Source organism: Solea senegalensis, linkage group LG6 (genome assembly GCF_019176455.1).
Source record: "Solea senegalensis isolate Sse05_10M linkage group LG6, IFAPA_SoseM_1, whole genome shotgun sequence".
In the NCBI taxonomy this organism is placed as follows: domain Eukaryota; kingdom Metazoa; phylum Chordata; class Actinopteri; order Pleuronectiformes; family Soleidae; genus Solea; species Solea senegalensis.
Window position 1 is genome coordinate 11,205,867 of NC_058026.1, and position 20,985 is coordinate 11,226,851.

The window sequence follows — 20,985 nt, forward strand, 5'->3', positions numbered from 1 at the left end:
CAACTCAACAGTCACACATTCGTTATTTACCTGGGTTTAATTTACCGTCTTGTTCCCCCCGTGAGAAATAAACTAGATTGCACTGTGAAATAAAAAAAAATATGGAGAGTGAGGGGAGACAGCACGGGCGGGTGTGTATCAGATAATTTACAAGTAATAAAAAAGAGTGCTTGTTTGTCTCAGTGTGTGCGCCCTCACCGGCTTCAAATACAAATCTCTAAAAGCAGAGGAGACACTGTGAAACCCTGTCGTCTGTCTTCTGTCCTCCCCCGTGCAGCTGAAGTCATGTCAAAGCAAACCTGACTGAGGCGTGGCCACAGTAAAGGCTGCATTTACATTACATTTGAGGAGAGAGGCTGAATACAGTACCACGCACACATGCACCTTTCACTACCGGAGGAGGCATGAGCACAGACTCCACACAGGGTCTGGCTACAAAGCTTGAAGCTCAGCAGACAAACAGAGGTAACCCTGGGCTGAGAAAAATGATTGAACCCACCAACCTACCGATAAAGGGAAGCCAACTTCAAATAACCTGCTGGATGTAAAGATAAAGGGACAGAAGGGAAGAAGGATGAGCCTTAGCTCCAGTTAAGCATATAAGCCTCTTCATTACTCCTCCCAGGACAAGCTGGTGGATGTGGATGGAGGAAAGGAAGAACTAAGAGAGGAGAAAAGGGGAAAGGCAAGGAGGAGTGGGAGGGTAGAGGTGGAGAAACGAAGTGGATTCCCATTAGTGAGGTCCATCACCTCTTGGCCTTCCTGGATCCTCCTCATCTCCATAATAGGCTGACCCCCTGTGTTTCAGGCTCATTAGAAAGGCAGACAGTAGGGCCAGGCAGACACACGCCTGTCACCTCAATGCTCCCACAGGGGTCCTCGATGAGACGGGGATAAAAGGAAGATGAATGGAGAGATGGTCGCAGAGAAAGGACGGGATGGAAGGTTGGGCCCCAGGTTTGATCCGACAGAAGAGGAAAAGAGCAGGATGGTGGAAAGACAGGGAGGAGAGAGGGAACAGAAAGGGTGGCTGTGAAGTAATAGATCTGCCGTGAAACATAAGCACAGGCAAAACTGGTGTTTCGTGTCAGCATCACTTAACACACAAGTACATTTTTAAAGTCCCATCAGGACGGAGTCTGTTACATTTAAATCATTGTCAAGCGAGTTCACACTATGCTGAGTAAGCCCACCACATGACTTCCTCTGTAAATCTCAATATAACGGTGTTTATATCTCATTTCAACTCGCAAATCACACAGGAAGTGATTTATTTGGTGTCAGAACAGACGGGGGATAACATTGCGCAAGCAAAGCGAGGCAGCTGCAAACAGAACCGTCATACAAAGTATGAGTGAAAACAAAGAACCGCCCACAAAAAGTTTCAGAAGTGCTCAAGAAAGCCAGATTGTCTGGTTGTCAGATGCAGGACGCAGCATGCACATACTGTTAGAGGTCTGCAGAGGTCATATGATCCACTCGTAAGAGCCACTTGTTCTACTGTGGATCGTACTGTGTAACATGGGCAAAACCCACCTCTGAGTTGATTCCTTCACACTCACGAGTATTTGTTCTCCTCTGTGGACAAATCTTTCTTCTGTCACTGCTAATAAAAACAAAGCAGCTTGTATGAACAACAGTAGTGTATGTAACTGACAGTCACCCTGGCTGCTCAGGACACTGATGGCTGGTTTGGGTTCCTCCCTTGGGAGCCCTTGTTTTTTTACACGCTGCCCCTGCTATTGATTAAAGCGGCGTCCCAACGCCTGAAACCTCCCCTCAGACCGGACCCAGAGAGCAGAGGACCAAGGTCATGGGTGACGAGGTTGGTGACCTCATCTGGCGCTTTCACTATTGGGTGGTGATCAGTTACCCCATGGGTGATTGACCGGTGTGTAAAGTCAATTCTGCGTCTCGCCTCGCCCCTCAGGGAAATCACCGCTGATGAAATCACAACTGTCCCGCAAGGAGGAAAATTACAGATGATATATCCTGCAACAACGATCTCAGGGAAGTGATTAAACTGTTTGTAAAATTTTAGAAAAAAAAGGTGGAGACAATCCCCGTCACACGCTTATAAAAATATACTGAGTTTCGCTTCTGCATCCTCATCCTTCCATCCATTTTTAATTTTATTTTTTCAGTGTTTTTGAAACCCCTCTTCTCCTGCAAGTCTCCACAGCCCTAGCTCATCCATCAAGCTCGCCTATTTTCTTCTGCTTTTTAATCCCCATAATGACCCTCTGTGTGGCACACACACAGGCAGAGAGAGAGACAGGGAGAGGGAGAAGACGAGTCTAGCTGCACAGTATATTGATTGGCTTTGAAATGTGTCATTTGGGTTTTCATTATATGGAACGATATCCGACAGTATCTTGCTACTTCCACGTTTGCTTCTGACAAATACTGGTCACTCTTAACATTATCTCATCAGCTCTTATACAAACATACATATGTCGCAGGTTTTGCATTCTAATTACACTGTATTCAATACAATGCAGTACACAGAGACACAGGTTTGCATCATCCCTAACTTTAACCACAACCAGTTCATCCCTAACCCTAATCCTAACCACAATTAAGAAAAATAGTAGCCTTAATCTTAAGCAGTTCATACGGAATTAGGTTCTGCTTCATTTGAACCAGGTTTTAGTCCTGTGGTCCTGGTTCTACCTCCTTTCAAATGAGGGGCTGTCAACACGGAAGGTGAATATGAATACTTTTTTTGTGTCTGAGAGGCGTTTTAGGGGACCTGAAGTGGTGGGAAAATGTCAAAATGCCTTGTGTTTGGAGATTGTTTGACAGTTTTACCAACGACCACTGAAAAAAATTGCTAGATATCACTAGACCACGTCCTGTCTTTGGAGATTTTACACACAAAAGAGACAAAACAGATCATTGATTGTTCCACACACAGTCTGAGCAGAGTCGTTCATCCATCTCAGTTGTTGTGTATCTGCTGCTGGTCTCCCTCTCTCTCTTCTGTCTCTACCTCATCTCCCTCTTGTCCTTTCTCTCCCCCCATTTTCTGTCCCCCACCTCTCCGCTGTCCCCCATTTTTCCTTTCACCCCAACCGGTCGAGGCAGATGACCGCACATCTCTGAGCCTGGTTCTGTCAGAGATTTCTTCCTGTTAAGAGGGAGTTTTTTCTCTCCACTGATGCCGAGTGCTTGCTCATTGTGTGAACTGTTAGGGTCTGCTCTCTTTGATGTTGTCTATGTACAGTGCCTTGAGATAATGTATGTTATGATTTGGCACTATAAAAATTAAATTGAATTGAATTGAATTGAATCTCGTTCATGTCTGTGACTGTTTAGGTGCACTGTGTGTTTGTGTCCAACTCTCCGCCCACAGTATATATACAGTCGATAAATAAATAAACAGAAATGGCACGAAATATAAACAAACAGACATTATTTCCCTTTCTTTCCTCTGACTCGGTTCATTCTGTCTCCGTGTCTGTTATTATTAACTGTAATGTACAACGTCTTCTTCTCTGTTTTTGGTGTAGCGTTACAGGGCTGGCATATGTACTACAGCGTCTTTACGGGGAACTTTTTGAAACAGGCAAAGAAAACCATTATTAACATTTCCTGCCATTTCCCAGCTTTCCCACAAATCTCTCCTCGCCGTCTTACATCCACCAAACCCCACCCACACTCTCTCTCTCTCTCACCTGTCGTCACAGACACATGAAGAGAGGTAAAGCACGGACAGAGTAAACGAGAGGTACGGGTGTATGAATGTCACCTCCACCTCACAATCAGGTCTGCTTGTTTGTTTTAATTTGCCCCGGTGGCTGTGGCTGTGAGCTTGTATTTTATTTTGATAAATGGAGGGGGAAGCCCTGCTAATAAATCAGCGCCTGTGATGAAGAAAAGCCTTAAATAGGATATTAAGATTTATATCAGAGACTCGAGCTGTGCACTGACAAGCACACAATTGCTCCCTCTTCTCCTCGTCTTTCCCTTTCTCTAACACACTCATTCCATCTTTCCCCTCCTGCCCTCTCTTTCTGTCTCTGTCTCTGGTTTCACTGTCACTGGCAGAACGATTTCTTGTCAGCGGCTCTGGAAGGAGGGAGCAAGAATTGAAGATATAAGAAATAAAAAAAAAAGAAAGAATAAGGGAGGTGGGGGAGGAGAAAGAGAGAGCTGGGGAGTGCGAGCGTGTTTGAGGGGGGTGTCGGTGTTCACTGCTGAAAGCTTTGTGTTATTGGCTCAGTGGCCGAGCGTGAATGCAACACACCGAGCTTCATTACTGGAGCACAGGGGCTATCTGTGTGACAGGACGCTGGATAGGCTGTCTGTGTGTGTGTGTCTGTGTGTGTGTGTGTGTGTGTGTGTGTGTGTTTTCTGCATTTGTGGCAAGATGCAAGATTGAATTTCTGTCCCTTGTTTCTGCTCCTGGGAGTAGCGCGATGTGTGTGTGTGTGTGTGTGTGTGTGTGTGTGTCCCCTTTAGATTTGCAACGTGAGCACACACTCACACGGTGACTTATTTACTCGGCTCTAACCCCAGGTACAAAGCCTCACACAAAATAATTCCTTTTTTTCACCCCCATGCATCATGCCGCCTCTTTGTTCCTCACCCCTCACATGCATGAAGTGAAATCTATTTGTGAGTGAGTGTGTGTGCATACGAATAAGTAAGTGTGCCTGTCTGCCAGTGAGTGTGTGTCTCCACGGACATAGGACCCAGAATGCATTTGAAGAAATTGCATTTGTTTGAATTAAAGCCCGAGTTTCTAATTCGTTTCTGAAACAATTATCTATATTATTTTTTTGAAACTCTCTAAATCTGGTGGCCTGGGAAAAGGTTGCAATAACAGGAGTGGAGGAGACAGCTTCATTGACACAGATGGTGAGTGACAGGTTGACCAGTGAATCATTTATAGTTTAACCAGGCCTGGTGTACAATATTAACAGCCATAACATCTGATAAGACACAAACTAGGCAGACTGGGCTATACAGACACTGTATTGTGTTTTTTTATTCCCCAGACAACATCATTTATTTATTCTCAGGATGAGAAGGAGACTCTCAACAACAAGAAGATTAAAAAACAAAAACAATGATGTATTTCATCTTTAAATGTGGACATGAACAATAACGCTGGACTCACAGGCACGTATCACGTCAACAGTCACTAACAGTGCAAAGGTGATGGTGATGCTGTGTCCACCATCGTTCACTGCACTTTTTCCAACGACCTGTAGAGCAGGGGTCTCAAACTCAAATGAGTGGGCCAAATGGGGCCAGTGAAGTGAAAAACTTTTGAGTTGCCAACATGAGTTTTAAAATGACATCACAACATTCCAATTACACTGCAAAAATGGCTTTTGTTACGACAAGTCATAGAATTTCAAGATGGAGTTGTCTGTTTCGATATGGAACAATAACTAAAAGCATTTCTGAGGCAAAGTAAGTCTTTAAATTAAAGAACCTGATTGATATGACTCCTTAAAACTCAAAAAATTGATTGGGGGCCCCCCCGAGTGGTGTTTGAGAGTGTTTGAGCTAAAACCACAAACATGACGTCATTGGCTAGCATCTGTATTGGTATATTTGCCAACGTGATTCGATTGTCAAAGCTTGTGCTACCACATGGAAAATATTACATTTCTCAATGTCTGACAACGGATCCACAATGCACTTCTTCAACGCTTGCTGCTGCACCTTTCAAAGGGAAAGAAAAGAATTTCAGTTGACGCCTCCACCACATAATATGTGTCAGTCCAGCGTAATTTAAATTTCTAGAGTGAACACAGAAAAGCCATGAACCTATGGCTCAGCATAAAGAAACGCAGGGAAAACAGCTTTAGCCAGTCATTGTTGCAGCACATCTCTCCTGAATAAATTCATCTTAAATCCATTGGAGTGTCAGCGTGGAATGATAAGCTGCCAAACAGTTGGAATATTCCATTGTATTGTATTTGTGGTGTACGTGTTTTCTATTCCACTCACATTCCCTTAAACCGTGCAGCTATGCAAATGAGAAATCCCTTCTATGAGTAATTATCAGTTCAGCATTCGACCATCATTTCATTCAGTTTCAGAGGGAGAAAAACGACTCCAGTATCTGGTCTATTAGACTGTTGAGTAATGCTTTTAACTCCGTTCCCATAATTAAACCCAGTGTACAATTGAACACTCAAAGGCGGGTTACTTGCATTGCGTAATGATTGCAATTAAGGGTCACACACAATGCTGCGTCTGCTTTCGGAGTCGCTGTGTGTGACGCTGGCAATTAATTGAAAATGCAAATACACAAGCTGATGAATGAGAAGAGTGCTGGGTCTACACTGCGTGAAAGGACTATCTGCCACACTTCAGAAGGCTGGGGTAGTGGTGGTGGTGGTGTGTGGGAACGGCGCCTTGTATTCCTTCAGAGAGGAAATCAAACCGATTGGATATGCAGCATAGTGGTGCTGCTGGGCAGAGCGTGCTGTTTGCTGAGACAGTATAATAGTGCGGAACCCGGGAACAAGCACAATAAGATGCCGATTAGACAACAACAGGGTCGTGGAAGCAAATGCTCCTCGAATTAACACACACACACACACAAAAGAAAGAGTCTCATGTATTGCATTCGCACGCGCATCAGCATAAGCCTCGAAATATAGCAGTTTATCAGTCAGACAGTCGTTCTGCGATCAGTCACGCTGCTGCTGCTGCTGCTGCTGCTGCAGCCGCCACGCTGCTGCCACAGATTTCTCTCAGTCTGCAGAGTACTGGGATATCTGAAACATACCAGGCAAACAAAAATAGACAGGCTGAGGCAGACAGAAATGTGGACACACAGACAGAGCCACTGTGTGCGGTTGTCTTGACAACAGAAGAGGAGGCAGCACCCGAGACTCTGAGTGTAGCTGGAGACAGAGTAAGAAGGGATTGGGGACTGGGCACTGTTCAGTCCATTGAATTGTGCTATACGGCATCAGCCTTTGTGAAATAGTCAGCTCTAATTTTCTTTAAGTGGTGAGGATATGACGTGAAGGAGGGCTATATTCCTTCACAGCTGTTTGTACAGCCCATTAAGTTGTCTACACTGATTTCGCCTCAGCGGCCTCTTTTAAGTGCTAGATGAGGCATTGACTAAACACAAAAAAAGTTGTCCTTCACCTTCTTGATCACCTGCCTACCAACGTGAACATGACATAAATCTGGGATTAGGGATGAGCGACACATCAAACATCAACCAAAGAGTTTTTCTCCTAGGTGAATGTTGCAGAAACCAGTTAACTGTGTTTAAAATTTAAAAACTAATACATGAACATAATATATCAGAGAGACAAGCCTCTTTTTCTTGGTTTAAATTAGCGACACAGGGAAACCTGGGTGACCTGGGCAAATTTGGGTTTACAGACTTGAGTGTCCCCTTGTGCTTGCTTTTACTGAATGTTGCCAGAACGAAACATAAGACAAATGCAAGATTGTCTGAACATAAAAGAACCCCAGTATCATATGGCATCCCATTACATCCTAAAGGTGCTAATCATGGTAACTGAAATACACTAAAAATATTTGGCATACAGTCTGTAGAAGCCTCAATAAGAGGAGGAGATATGCATTTATATATGGGTGTTGTGATAACTATTTACTTATGGATTTCTGTGTATGTATGTTTTTTTTTCTCCTGTTGGACATGTTGCCATGTGACCTGACGTGTCTGCAGTGGTCATGTGACCATTGTATACCACAGGGTATAAAATTTGCCTTGATGAAGGCCTTGGTGGCTGAAACGCGTTGGCATGCTTTCACTGCTGATATGATTCAAATTGTTAACGTCTTTTTAGCCATCACCCATTAGAGTGTCCCAGTTTCTCAAGTTTCATATATTCAATATTTAGTTTATCCATTATTTTTTTATTGAAAATACTGTATACTTGTACTGCAGTGCAGACATAACATAATAGAATGGAGAGATAGAACATCAGTGCTGCTCAATAACTGATTACTGAAGTTAAGCCTTTTGTTTTTTATTGTACCATTTTTACTTAATCAGATGGCGGAAAAAAGGAGAATTGGCTAAAAATAAATCAATTATTAATCACTGGACGCACTGATTTCTATTTGCATCGGCCCTAAGAAAAATCCATATTGGTTTACCTTCCAGGCAATTTGACTTCTTCTGCTGCTACTTACATTAGTGCTTTGGCTCATGTGCGCCCTCTGCTGGTATACACTTTTAACCCAAACACTATGTGAGGTCTAGAGAAATGACACATAATAAGAAACATACAATATCATTTAAATCATGGATACATTCTTAATTATTAACAGGAAAGAATCAACTCATGGTTAATCATTAACAGGACTAATCTTGGGATGTAGTGTGAATTATTGCCCGGTCCAACCGAGACAAAAAGTGAGTTCCACTGAGAGTAGTTCCTCTGTGGTTGCTGTGAGTCTTTCTGTGCAACAGACTGATTTATGCTGTTGCTATGAATCCAGTATGTGTGTCCAATTGAACGTGTCTGGGTGCATTCATCTCATTGTCATGGTACAGCAGCAGTGTGACAGTAATGGCGAGCCGCCTGTATCTGTGCCAGCAATCCGTGTTCCACATCAGCTGCTCGTGGTTAACCCTAGTGGATGGTGTCGTGACACAGCTGGCGCCGTCTGGCGGGTTCGGGACCCAAAATCGCTGCACTCGCTCCACTTCCATTTGTTTGGGTTCTCGTGATTTTAATTCAGTCGTCTTTGAAGTGCACGAGGGTCTGTGGTGACTCTTCAAGGATAAGCACCTGGCTGCACAGACTACTGCGACACAACGCGAACACAAAAGGGACTCACTTCCCAACCACAGATAATAAACAAGCAATTGTCTGCCTTGTCTTAGCATGGCACTGCACAGCATGGCTGGTCCTGGCACACAGTGCAATACCACCTGGCCAGTGCCAACTGTGATGTATGTACACACACACACACACACACACACACAGTGGGAAGGTACAGTCTGTCATGAACAAAAGGCACTTAACCTTACCACTCTTCCTCTATCCTCCTCCCCACAGAAGGGATAAGCCCTGTTGTGCATTGACGCACACACAGGTGCGCGTCTACATACGCGCTTGGTGACAGATGGGGGATGAAGTTGTCAGGCCCTCGTTGGGCACTGCTGTAGGCCCTTGTCGGCTGGCTGCTGCTCGTTAACGTGTTAATTAGCCTACTTGCACCTCCTGTTCAGTAATTACAGCCAGGCTGGCCCAGGACACTCATCAGGGGCCACTGAACACAAGATGGTGGGGCGGGCAGGGTTAGTTTGGGGACATGAGGTTGAGACGGCGCATTATTACAGCGAAAAGTGCAGCGTGGTTTAAGACGGTCACAGGATTGCGAGAGAGGTGATGACTAAACTGGAATGTTTTTTCACACTCATAGATTCACACACTCATATCATGAAGTCATCAGACCGTTTATGTCCCTGTGTGTGTGTGTGTGTGTGTGTTTTCTCCAGTTTCCTCCCACAGTCTAAAAGACACACAGAGGTTAAGTGGACACTCGACTGGACCGTAGGTGTGAATGTGAGTGTGAATGGCTGTTTTTCTCCACATGTTGGTCCTGCGATGGACTGGCAGCCGGTCCAGGTTGTGATCCGTCTTTCGCCCCACGTCAGCTTGTGGAGGATAAAGTGGTAGACAATGAAAGATTGTGTGTGTCCAAGGAGGCAGACTCACACATAAACAGACAAATAAACGGGGGCGACAATTTGAGGTAATACGTGAAGGAAAATCTACGCAACAAAATGAAACGGCAAAAAAAGAGATTTAGATAGAACATGTTTTTAAGCACCTTGAATGGAGGTCAGATAAGTGCTACGAGAGGTGGAGTGGTGTTGAAGGGTATATTCTCTATCTTTGCGGTCCCCCACTTCCCTGCAGGAAGCAGCCAGTTAATTTGCTGTGAGTGTCTGACAGAGCCGATTAAGAGCAGTTTGTTTTATAGATGTGGTCTAATTGAGTTGGCTAGATTGCCGCTCTCTTTATTGAAGATTACATATTTCCTTTTCATATCTTGCTGCTGCAGCCGCCCAGCCCATCTATCTCCATGCCTCCTCTCTTCCTTTCCTCTCCACCACCATGTAAAGTGAGAGGAGGCTTTGGTCCTATATGTCTAATTAGTGCTCTTCTCCATCACTCTCCCTCTGCTTCCTTCACAACTATATCCTTGCCCCAGAGACCTTGCTTCGCCTCTCCTCTCTCTGTCTCTGACCCCTCCTTCTCATTATCTCCCCTCTTCCTCCTCATCTTCCTCTTTGCGCCAATCTATCTTTCACCCTCTCCGTCTCTCTGTCATTATTCACCCTCCCCCTGCCTCTGTCCCTCTTTTTTCCCTCTATCTCTACATCCCCCAACCCCCGTTGCTCTCTCCTTCTCAACGAGTTAATTAGGCTCATCTCTGGCACCCTCTTGCCAAAGCCTGTGCCCACAGGGCCAGCGGCAGCACTCCGCTGATGATTGGGGGAGTGGGGGGGGTCTATTTTTAGAAGACAACAGAAAGAGGAGAAACAGAGTGAGGGAGAGAGAGACAGCTGAAGGTCATTTGGTACTTTCTCTTTGAGCATATCTTTGGCAGAATGCGTGAAAGACGGGGAAAACAGAGACGCGCAGAGAAAGCAAACGCATGGCCATTTTGAACACTTTTAACACATCACAGAGGTGAAAACAGAGCTGCTCTATACGTCTCGGTGGGAGATGCTAAGAAACCTTTATGTGTCATCATCCTCAACTCTCTAATGAGAGCTCAGTGTACACACTATAACTCATCAGACAATGCAGCGCTGACACCACGGCTCTTTAATGCCAGGAAAGCCATTCATAGAAAACTGCACATCTTCATGTGACGACCTCAGTTGAATTGTCTCAGCCCGGTGAATACTGTTTTTTTTTGTTTTTTTTTTACTGTGAATGAGGACAATGGAATCATTTCGCCGTACTCGCACGTGCACAGTTGAGGTGAAAGGCCGCTCATCCACTTTGAGTGGCCTTGTTACCAAACTGCTCTGTGGACACGTCTGTTTGCAGTCGAGGAAGGTCCGGCTTTACAAGCGGCAGTGCAAGTGCCGGCCAATCAAACTATGTTATGCAAATACTCCAGCAACTGGTGCCGGCCAATTAATTCAAGTGTGTGCGTTTAAGATCAAACAGTACGCCGTCCAAACGCTGCCATTGACAGAAAGGCAGAGCACCCTTCAGTGTGTAAACAGGACAAGTGAAGATAAAAAAAAAAAATAGGTCAGCATGGTAAGTGAATAATAACCGACAGTTAATTAAGTTTTGAACTTTTTATTCAGGTAATGCCCTCAGTGCTTAAGGTGTTATCCTTTTGAAAAGGGAGCTGGAGCACACCGGCTGTACTGATGAGCATATCGCACATACCACATTTGTTGCACACCCACGATCTGCCATAGCTCATTGCTGCAGAGTTACTTGGGCTATGGAGACTGGAATTTGGGATAATTGCCACGCCTAGTAACACTGTAGCTGGGATAAAAAAAAAAGAGGAATTTTAAATTATTGGAATGATAAAAGCAGTGGAATATGCAACACTGTGTATAAAAATGTGGAGCATGGCATTTGCAACATGAAAGTCTATCGATTGCAACTGCTGTGTGCAATCCACCAGACTTTATTTGTTTACCGAGCGAGGATACGGATTCAGTAAGATGCTCTGATTCAAACTTACATTTAGAAACTGTCATGAGACAACGGGAGCAGCGCGGCTGAGAAACAAATGCTCTCGACTTTGCCTCACACCATCTCGCCGGCTGGAGATACACTTCCCGAGTGCTTCACTAATACACGAGGATCCTACTGAATCTCAACAAACACGATGACAAATATGACACGGTGTGAGTTAAACCACCAGGAGTTCATCTGTCCCTCTCCCTCTAATAAACAAAGCAATCATCGACAGCCAGAGACACAATTATCATGTAATTACACCAAATAACAGATTTCCTCCTCCACCAATCACGCTAGTTTCACATGGGCTCCCCTGCAGATCACAACACCCCACGTCAGCCTCGTGTCACTCGTGCACTACTTACACACTCACATGTACTTACACAACAGGCGAGCGCACACACAGATACAGGAACACAGATTTATTCGAGCGCACACTCCCTCAAACACACAGTCATTCCCCTCCCTCGCCCTCCCAGTACTCGTCTTAATTAGCATCAGTGTTGTCTCCTGGCAACGCGCTCGTCAATCTCCCTCTATGTGGCCTTGTAGTAATTAACTGATTTGAACGAGAGTGTGTCGTGGAGTGACACGGGGTGCAGTGTCTAGTCCCTGAACCGCCCACCGATCATAAATATCCTCCGTATTGAACTTCCGTCTCACCTCCTAACTTTTCTTGACCCTGTGCTCTTCCTTTAAATCAGCCCTCCCTCGCCGCATCTCCATTTCCATGCACTGACACAGCCGTGCACTGGCTGATTGCAGTCATTGACCCTCGGCAGCCTCTTTGCCCCGCCAACTGGCAAGCCACCATGCCCCCGTAGCTTGTTCACACTGACATTTCACAACACGGTCATTATGACGGGCACCTCCAGAGGGTGGGATTACACTAAATATGCAAATCAGCGCGAGTGTTGGAAGTGTCACACTCAGAGAGTGAGAAGGGGATGTTGCAAGGAGAGCTGCAGGTCGTGTCACTGTGTTCAAGATTCAGATTATGGAGGGAGGGAAAAATGACAAATCGGAGAAAGTCAACTGCACAAATGCAAACTTTTTTCCATAAAATGAAACACAGACAGTTATGCTTGCAGTGGCTTTACGAATCCCGTTGGGTTGCAGCATAAGGAGGAGACATCAGCATTTGCCCGTTTCACTCACCAGCTAAATTTGACCACATAATGCCGCAATCAGTCCCAGTAGAAATGGACTTAGCCGCATTTGGAGGATAAATGATGTCCAATTAATGCAAGACGCCAGGAAAGTAGATTTCCCACAACTCTCTGTTTCAGTCGATGAGGCATCATGGGAGGTTTTTCTTTTGGTGAGAGCAGGAGTGGTTGCTGCTGGCTCTTGCAGGCTGCCCTTAGGGCTTGTCTACCTCCCACTGCTCAATTACTGCCCATAATGATAAAGCACCTCATAGTAGCCAGGTTACCGAGCTGCAGGCTCGTGTCGGACCCTCATCAATATTTCAGCTGCTTTCATTTATACTGTATTTACTCTTATCTGTACAATGATGGGCCACATCACACACGCACCCTCAGGCAATAGGTCATGTTTGGAAACGAGCGCTTACACCTGAATGAAAGCCAGAATAAAACGAAACAGATGGGGGGGTTTCTCTGAGGTCTGTATGTCAATGTGTTTGATGAATTTAGGGGGAGGCAACACTATACTGTCTCACACTGTGGGCCCCAAACAGGCCCCTCAGGCTGTCGTCTTTCAGTTCAATCCGCCAGGCTTGTTTTACAACTTTCTTTTCCTTTTCCTCCTCACTTGCTTTTATCATTATCGTCCCAGTTAAAGGACTGTTTTGTTGTCTTTTACAACGAACCCCGTTGGTAGTAATGAGATTGTACGCTAATTGCGAGATGTGGGATTTGAAGTAACAACGTACAGGTACTAAGAAGTGAGACGGGGGAATGAACAAGCAGCAGTGAAATAATTAGACAACAACAATAACAACACATATACTCCCTTTCAGTTTCACCAACTCACTGAAAATAGTTGGTGAAGTAGACAACCACAGTCGGATCATCGCACTACGCTTGTGTTTCACTGCACGTGTTCTCAGGTCTCAGCAATAATACATGACGTTAGGCATGGTGAGTCACGATACGATGCAATACGCGGCACATGGTCCATGATACCAATAATATCACAATATACTGCAGAGTGATACGTCACTATACCTAAATGTTGTACCGATATTTTGACCCTACATTACGTAATAAAATTTCACAGACACGAGACCCAGAATGAAACCTCAGCTGTAGCTTTATTACGAAATGTTCAACAAGACTTAAACCTGCCCTACAGAACTATATGTTCAGTACAGGTAATTTGTCTATACCTCAGTCTACTTTTGAACTTTTATTCAGTCATTGTCACACATACAATACAAATAGAATAGATGTACGTACAGTAAATAGGGCTGTCACTTGAAGTAGTGTTTTCAGCACATGCCTTGACCCGCTGTGATGCCCAGGTTATCGTCATTACCCACAGAAGTCCAGTGGCATCGCCAGCTTCTGTTCTTCACCTTTGTGTGACACAAAGGTGGTGTGTACTGTAAGACGTGTCTCCTGATGCCATTTCGATGATTTCTCTCAGTCTATTGATTCAAAATGAATTGTATTGAATAACACATGCATCGGGTTGAAAATAATATTATGTCCGGTGTTACAGTCTCTTACAGACATTTCTGTAACTCATGGAAACAGCAGTTCAAACTTTTTTGTTTTTAGTAATTGGGTCAGATAGTTTGTCAACTTTAAAAAGTGGGTCCTTGTATAAAAGGACCCACTAGAGGCCTTGGTGAGCCTATTTTAGCACCAGCTGTTCAAATGTCTTGAAATATTATTTAAGATAATAAAAGGCAAAAAGAGCAATCGAGAAAAGGAAGCCAAAAACAAACATAAAAGGGATGATGAAATTGTATTACAGTGCAGCACATAGGGTAAACATCTGGGATCATACACAAAGTCAAGCTAAAGGAACAGTGAAAGGCCATTTTTCTCATAGCCATCCAATATTATTAGAAAGACAGCCACCCTGCACACACAACCCGGCTCCTGGTGCCCATTTTTCAGAGCGAGTTACTAATTTTGCTTTTATCGCTCATATTGGCCTTATCGCTCACGCCGCTGCATCCAGACGCAGCGACCCACAGGGTGAGGGGGTTTGAGTCAAGGCGAGGCAGGTGCCAATGTCTCCTTAGTGGAACTGATTGCGTTTTGTGGTCACAGAGCTAAAGCTCTATTACAGACACACACACACATCAGAGACAGAGAGAGAGAGAGGATGAGAATCAAACTCCCCTAGGGCTCCTCGCTCACTCTACACTCTTCTTAGACCACCAATATTGCCACTGATATTGCCTCGGTGTTACATCATTCAGGATTCACACACACACGCACGTACACACACACACACACACTCAGGTGAGCGTTATCCTCACTGCTACTTTTTCACTCACCCCTCTCCCCTTTATGACTATTTTCACTTTTCCTGTGAGCATTTTTCTCATTCCACTCCTCAATTACACATGAGACCCCGGGTTCCCCCCGATGCATCCTCCTCTCTCTCCTCACCCTCTTCACCCCATCATATAGGGTGGACACACAGATACTGAGTGACACACAATACCAGTGCAATACTGAAAGCTTAACGCCGCTAATAGTTTGATTCCGGACACACAATGAATTCAGACTGTCTGCCGTTCAGCACACTGAGCTTAACGTGCTACACTTGAGCATTCCCATCAAACCGGGGGCATTTCCCTTGATGCCTATCTGTGCTGTGTTAATGAAGATATATGGTCCAGGTACAGTGATGACAGTTTCATGAGCAGCAGACAGCTTCCATCTGTCTTGAGGCATCGGTCCATACAACGGCTGTCTGCTCAGTGATTTGGTGTGCGTCCATTTCGGACACGGCGAGAAACAGGTAGCGGAGAGTTCAGGGGAACAGGCTGCCTGCGCTATCACAGGGAGACATCTACAAGTTATAATATGAGGGTTTTCAGGTTATTGTTTTTTCTGGCGTTGAAATATTGTCACTGTCTGTAACCTCTGTAAAATGTCTGATCCATCTGGCACAACCACAGTACATGGTCAGCCTCTTGAACCCATGTCGCCACTGGGACACCAAATTTGGAAGATTTGTTTCAATTAGTGCGGTCAGTTTAACGCGCTATTAGCGGCGTTAACGCATTTTAACAGGCGTCAATTTTCTATTGTGAGATTAACGTTCTTTTTGGCCTAGTAATGTTAGTAGTAACTAGTAACTAGTAAAACCACACTGGATCGAGCTAGACCGGAAACAAAACAACAGGCACGCTGCACACACTTGTTTGGGCTAAAGAGTAGTAGTAATGTTACGTTTGGGGTGGAGTGGATGTGCGCCAGACTGCCAGCCACTGATTGGTCAGAGTGTGACACAAGAATCAAGCCGAACAGTGCCAAACTGTAGATCAGATAAAAAGAATCTCCAACAACTACCAGGGAAATGTTTAAAATCTCAATATTTAACAGTCAAGGCAAGCTGCGACCATAGTGGAAAAGGGCCAGTAGACGATATATAAAAATGGAAGCAGTCTTGTCGTCAGTTACAAAATGAACTCCCATTGTGAAGCCAAGTGGTGTGATTTGACCAATTCCATGACATTTTTCTTTTTTTAATCTGCAACCAGGCACCTACACACTGGTGTCGACACATCTATTTCCTCTAAGTGGAAACGCAATTTACAGAATTGACATCATGTGGTATTGCATGATCGAGCGCGTGAACTCACATGGACATATTTACTGATGTTATAAAGTGGGAATTAGGCTCACTCCGTTCACACTGAGTGCTTGCCTATTTTCATACACGGTCTGTGGTTGGTACACGTTTCCCTGTACAATGAAATTCTTACTTTGAGTGGACAGCAAAGTAAGAATTTCATTGTACAGGGAAACGTGTTTCTTTACCGTGCATATGACAATAAACACTTTGAATCTTGAATCTAAATCAAAACAGTTTTGATGATGTGCAGTTGATGATCTTTGAAACTACTACGACTACTTTCACCCTCTGCACCTCAAATTCTTGTTCTTGCTTCCTTTTACCGTTCTACCGTTTCTTACTTACTCCACCAATCTACTCCATCCATTACTTCTCCTTGTCTCCCTGAACATTACGTGTTTCGCCCTCTAGGCGGTTGTAGCTGGGAGGGCTTGGGCACTGGCTGGCTGATAGATGTGGCCGACTGTGTTGCCATGGTGCTACCTGGCGGGGAATGTTCTGTAATGGGAGACCAAAGCCAGCAGCCTGCCGATGGGAGAACAGAGTGAAAGAGGAGGGTGGGAATTAGCGGTGTGTGTTTGTGTATGGAGGAAGGGGGTCGTGTAATTTTCACAAATACATACACACACACACACACGCTCAAACAAAACCTTGCAGGCATGCATGCAACTGAGCAACGCACACGCACACACTTTCCATTGAGTAGAATTAAATCTCACTGCTTCCAGAGACTGTGCAGTTGAATTATTTATGGCTGCTCGTCTCAGGGCCAGGCCGTAATAAAGTTACGGCCGAGACTAATTTGCAGTTTGATGAGGTGGGGTTTTAGCCGTGGATCCTGGGCCAACATTAAGTACATATTGTTTTTACAGATTTGATTACCTTTTTATTGTTATTGTTATTAATGCACTGGGTGTGTGCATAGGATATAAGGGCCGTGCAAAACCCTCCTGGTTTGCACCAGACAATACAAAAACCTGACCAGAGGAGTTGAAAGTGAATAAGCAGCGTGAGGGGAACTGGTAGACATATCCGGGATGTAATCTCCCCACTTTAAAAATCCAATAAAAGTGGCAGCTCAACACTTTTTATAGCAACCTGAAGGCAATCTGCTTCTAAATACATAAGCTCCAGCCGTGAATCAGCTGTGAATTGGACCTGAGCCATCTGCCTGCTCACACCTTCAATCACACATTCATTCAGGCGTGTGCCTGCACGCACGCACACACACACACGCACGCACACACACGCGCAGAGCTTCACATAAGGCCCTATAGAAAAGTATCACGGATGGTGAGCTGATGCCGGCACTCGCAGATAGTACATTAAAGCTGGAGTGTGGAGCTTTACAGTAATGGGATGGCGGTGGTGAGGAAAACAGATTTTGATTTGTGATTTACACAGGCTAAACTAAATTAAATACCACACAGTTTTCAAAGAACCACACTGTGCCTCGTGAAGGGACATTGTAAAACCTGTGGATAATTTGATGTGTGTTGTTGGGCTATAAAACAAGGACTTTCACAAGCTATTAAAGGCTTAAAGCTTGTGAAAATGTTATGGAGATTAAACTGCAAGGAGACGGGTAGAGCTGTACAACACATTGTGGACATACAGTAACGTCTCACAAGACCAAGACACAGTGCACTCAGCCTCCCCTGGATTCACGATAATCCTTTGATTAATGGCGCCCTGCATTTTTAATGCTTCATACATCCAACGGAAACTGACAAGCCAAACAATTAGCTCAATTACCAGATGACAACTATGCTGTGCTGGGTTAATTAGTGGAATCTTCTATGGTGATACATATCCATTTGAGGGCCAGTGGCATATGATAGAGCATAGATGCAAATGAGGCCACATCCAGAACACAGCCATGCCAGGACATGTGATGTGTGTTATAAATGAGGATCAGCGCATGGTTGTGCTTTTGCATTTTTGCAGAGATAAAAAAAGGGCATTTTTCTTTCCACTCATACTTGCAGAGTAATTAATCACCATTTAATTGGTGTCGAGGTGAAAGAGCGTACCCTATCGAAATATATTGCCCGACACAAAAAATCGAGTCCAAAAGATAATTTATGCGTGTACAGTTTTAGTTAGCTCCTCCAGGATGAAGAACAAGAGAGATGGAGAGCATCATGTCTTCATACTCTCTCCCCAGAGGTTTTTACACAAACTATTGATCTTTGACCTAAACAATGCATTGTCCCTAAGTTAATTCCTATCACAGTCGTAAAGGAAACCAGAAATAAGGTTCTGCCTCATTAGGAACAATTACTGCCCCTGCAAATATCAGTGTCAGAAAGGTCCTAAATAGATAACAAATACAAGTATGCACACACACACGACTGCCTTCTTGTGAGCTCGGTCTTAAGTGCCGACACAGAGACACTCTGCTTTAACGCGTTGACACAGTTACATAAGCAGAAAGAGGACATGCGCTGCTCTGTGTGTTTGGACAGGTTGGCGTGGGAGCAAAAGAGGATGGCGGAGGTCATTTCCATATTCACTCAGCACAGTGTTGCCTCTCTCCTTTCTGCCGTGTAGTGGTTTAATCAAAGCGGGCAATGCTGCCACAGCTCCTAAATGGCCCTAGAGTGCCTTTGAAACACACTGACACCGGTGTCCTAGTGAAAAGGACATGCTTTTTATCCCCTTAAACAGCTTGTAAAAAGGCCCCATTGACGACACAACCACCCGACACTACCATGCCTCCTCACTCTGGGCTCAACTACCAAGAGAATGTGTCACCGATACTGGACGATCACAGGCACCCTGTTCAACAATATCCTGTAGGGGGTTTTATTCAATAGGCTTAAAGCATTAGTGCGTGGCGAATAATTTTATTGACGTCTGTGGGCTGCGTTTTTGCCACCTGGGATGAAAATGACGCCACTTTACAGCAAAGACATGAATTTCAAGGACATCATTTTCACGATCTTTTTCTTTGCAATAGTGGATTCACAAATGTTGATACAGACAATAAGGACAGCATACATTCAAAAGAGAATACACATACACACAAGCTGAATCACACAGTAACATACACTGAGGCCCCTTCAGCACACAGATACAATAAACACAGCAGTACTAAATGCATACACAAAACCAACCATTCCCCTAAACCTTAACCCTAACCAGTTAATGCCTAACCATAACCTTATCCTAACCACAGTTCCTCAAAATGTAGGTTCTGCCTTACAAGGACCAGGTTTTGGCCTCCATGAGGACGACAGGTCCTGACAAGGTCAGTGTTTATGCCAGAAATACAAGTACATGCACACCATCTCAAATTCAAAGTTATACCTTATATAAAAGTGTACTGACATTACTGTATACATGATAGTTAAGAGACATTAAGTGTACAGTGGACCTTTTGCATGTATCTCATTCATCCTTTTCAATCCAACAATGGTTCCATTACACATAAGACTTGCATATACATGTTCTAGTATTATTCATCTTCACAGTATATCATTTTCATAGTTCATAAATATGTTCATAGTTCAGGTCACGTGAGAGCAACATACCATCATGCCAAATGTGCATCATCAGAAGCTACTCAAACTTAGAAAGACGCCGCCAATTACACCTCACGAAAAGAGATGATGTACGTGCAATGTATTCATACTCGTTGACGAGATCTTACGAATGTATTGAATGAATTTGTTTTACAGTAGTGAGCGGCTGATCTGTGTGTGTGTGAATAGTACACATCAACACATCAACATTTTTATTTTGTAATGCGCATACTAAGCAATGCAAAAATGAACAAATTACATTTCCAGCGTAAACACTACAAACTCAGTTGCCTGCATACAAATATATATACATATACATGTATATATAAAAGACTCTATATCTTTACACTAACAGCCTGCATACATATATATATACATACATATATATATATATATAAATACATGTAAAAAAGACTCTATATCTTTACACTAACAGCCTGCATACACCCGGGTAAATATCCATCACAGATTATGTTGCCATGTTCTGATGACACCGTTATGCAATGATGAAAGTTGCATTTACATAAGATGCAGTGAATCACAGGATCTCATAACAACACATCACCGCCTGTGAGGTTACGTGTTGTGTGACGGTGGCTTATTGAAAGCGAGTGTCCACAGACACAACACAACCCTGTATTGACTACTAGGTTCACTCCAGCTCCGCTGCCGTGCTGCTAGATTAAGTGCAGTTGTGTCTTCGTCTGATGTAATTGGGTTGTGTGTGTGTTTGAGAGAGTGTTGACGCTCATACGAGGGCATTTACAGTGGCTCTATTACAGCTGGTAATGCTTTACACTTCATCACGCGGCTGTATATGTGTGTTGATGTTTACTTGTGCACACCGCGTGGGGGCGGTGGGTGCGTTTGAGGGTGTGTGTGTGTGTGCACGCGTAATTGTGCTACGCTGTATAGACTTATCAACCCCCCACCACTCTTTCTCTCTCGCGTTCTCCCTTCCTCTCTCTCTCTCTCTCTCT